The following is a 2,992-nucleotide window of genomic DNA, read 5'->3' on the forward strand; positions in this document are numbered from 1 at the left end:
TAGTTGCTGTCTCTTGGGGGGTGGGTGTAAGGTGCATGGCGGCCATACGAAATGTGCATTTAATTGACAAATCCCCAAATTAGCATAAACGGCATTTCTTAATTCTGACATTTTCATTAACAAAAAAGGCCCCGTTTACAGTTACACGCGACGAGGCTCCTTTTGACATCGAATCGACCTGACATGGTCGGTGAAGTTCAATAACTTGCATGTTCTGGCTGATTTTGATAAATGCCTTTAACAAGTTTTGCATAATAACGCACAATGGCCACGAAATGATATGTCTGCAGGTTTCTTCTATAGCAGTTCGAAATTTGTTCTTTCGCGGTCTTCAATTGTTGGGCCTGTCACTCCATGTGGCAGATGATTCCCCGACTTTTGCATGTCCAACTTTCTGGACTTTCTGTTCTGGACTTTCTGTGGGCCCGTCAATCGATTCGATACATTTCTGACTTTTGTTTGCCCGCCCTGACAGGCGAACGTAATAATAACGTGACTTTATGAAGTGGTAATGAAGCCATTAGGCCTTGGTAACGTGCTGCCTTCGAACTTAGCCAGCGGCCAGGGCTTGGCCCACAATTTCCAGTATTTACGACAGGAAATTGCGCCTTGAATTTTGAAAATCAAAATTTTATCTAATTTATTTTCTATTTCATGGTTTTCTTTTGTCCCAGCCACATCAAAGTTTTTATATCTTTTGAATTGTGTTTTTGTTGAACGATGGGAAGTGATAGATTTATGCGAGATCGTGATCGGGTTTGGACTTACGATTTTAGGCTATAGAAAGTTTGAATCCAGTATCATCTTTTTAACGCATTTCCTTAGTACTTTTTCTGCCTTTATGTACATGTTTAGTGGTTACGGATATGTAGTTTATATTTATAACAAGTGTCAAGAAAGTACAAAAAATCCATAAATATTTAGATAATATGTCAATGTCCAATGAATATCAATAATTTTCTTTAGTAATCTTTTCTGTACGGAAACTATTGAATACATGTATTTTACATTGCTAGAGTTATTCATAGAAACCCGCATTTCAATATTATTTCCAAGCCACATTGGAAAAGCAATTTTCGCAAAAGTGAAAATCTAATTAAACTATTTCCGGGGAAACGCACGAAAACCACACTCATTCATCGACAAATTCCAATCAATAATGTGTACTTAGCCCGAACCAGGAATGATCCGGCATCGAACTTATTGTCTTATTAGGTGGCAATTGAATTGTACTTTTTGCTGAATAGATTTTTGCATAAATTCAATTAAATAATTGTGGTTTTTCGCGTTGAGCGCATCATGTCCAACTAAATCAAGATAACGCTGGCGATTAGCGCATTTCCAACGAAAAAACATTCTAGAAAACGGAAGTCGGCGGAAAATGAGCGTAATAACTCAATCATTACCATATAATAACCAGCTGTGACTTTGGGGGCGTAACTGACAAAGTTCGATCTGAATGAGTGTACTTCCCTGCAAATTGCCGGGGAATGCTTAGCGGACCTACCGAAGTAATTGAAGGTGAAGCTTAGTCGATCTGTTATCGCAAAATATAAAACTTGTATATAAACGTAATCAGAATATATAGAAATCTGCCTAAACTTCTTTACAATATTCCTAATTTATTTATGCAAAAAAATAAAAACAGCATATATCGGTAAAGAAAGAGTTCGGTGAAAATTGATATTTCAAATTTCCCACATAATTTAAATTTTTGAGTGAGAACTGCATCTTCAATTGAAGGAAGTGGGCTCTGCACTCGTATTTGTCCGGCCAAAACCGAATGACTAACACTTTTGATGATCGCTGGGTGTGCGGGATTAGGGGCGACGGTGTCCGTATTTGCTCACCATTAGTATTTGTTATTATTGTTATTACTATGTATTTGAATTGCTCAAGAAGCATGGCTGCCAAAGGCGGCAGCTGCTTAAAAATTAGCCAAACTCTAACTGCCAGACAAATGCACTTTGTTCTAGGCCTCCTCGGACTCCAGACTCTCCTCACACAGCCACAGCCAAGATCCGGGCAAGTTGAAGTTTAAAGGAAAGCCGACGACTTGTGGCCTCTTCAGTTGGGTGTTTGTGCCGAAGCGGGAAAACTGAAAATCTAAAAAGTGGAGTCGGGAACGCGTCATTGTTGTTTACACAATTATTAGGACAACAAGCCGTCGATCGAGCACTGGACTTTGCTGGTGTTTGCCGTAGACAGCCACTGGCTGGTTAAATAGCTCAAAGCCGACTTTGATTTTCCATCCTCTGGCGTTGGTGATCGCTGCCTCAAAGGGTGTTCTACGGGTATACTGGGATTAAGTGGATTAGGCACATCTTCAGTGTCTATTGGTGTTCAGGGGGATGATATACTTATTAACTATCAGATACAAATATAGTGAGATCCTAAGAGGAGCATTCAGAGTGCGATTTAACAGCTTGTCAAAATTTAATATTTATATTTATCCTACTTTAGTATATGCTGTTCTTAGATTCATAGCGCGGAATTACATATAAATAAATTTATAAAATTTCATTAATATTTAGTTTGGATTATCATGATATGCTAGTATTTACCATATGATAGCCATACCAACCGTTGTTACCATCAATGGGCATCTTCAGTGTCCATCACCCGGCTAATCCCCATCTGTTAAACTTCCTTTTTGTTCCTCCTGTTTTGTTTGGAGAGCTCAATGAAGTTTGTTCTTTGGTGGCTGTCAATTACGGCGAGTGTTGTTATTGTTCTGTCACGTAATGAGCAGGCAATTTAGCACCTGCCCGATAAGCAAGGCACGTCTATTGATCGATAACCGAAACAAGGAAACCGTAGTCCTGCCGAAAAAAGCGATTCCGGATCTGTTTATCCACGGCGTGATGGAAGAACAACAACGGTAGCCGGACGAAGGATGCTCGTAAAATTGATTTATTTGCGCAAATGCAGGTTCGACTCATAAATGTTGACATGGCCCAATGCCAGCGTCACGATCAGTCAGCAGCCAGTT

The sequence above is a fragment of the Drosophila sechellia genome, chromosome 3L, assembly GCF_004382195.2.
Source record: "Drosophila sechellia strain sech25 chromosome 3L, ASM438219v1, whole genome shotgun sequence".
NCBI classification, from domain to species: Eukaryota; Metazoa; Arthropoda; class Insecta; order Diptera; family Drosophilidae; genus Drosophila; species Drosophila sechellia.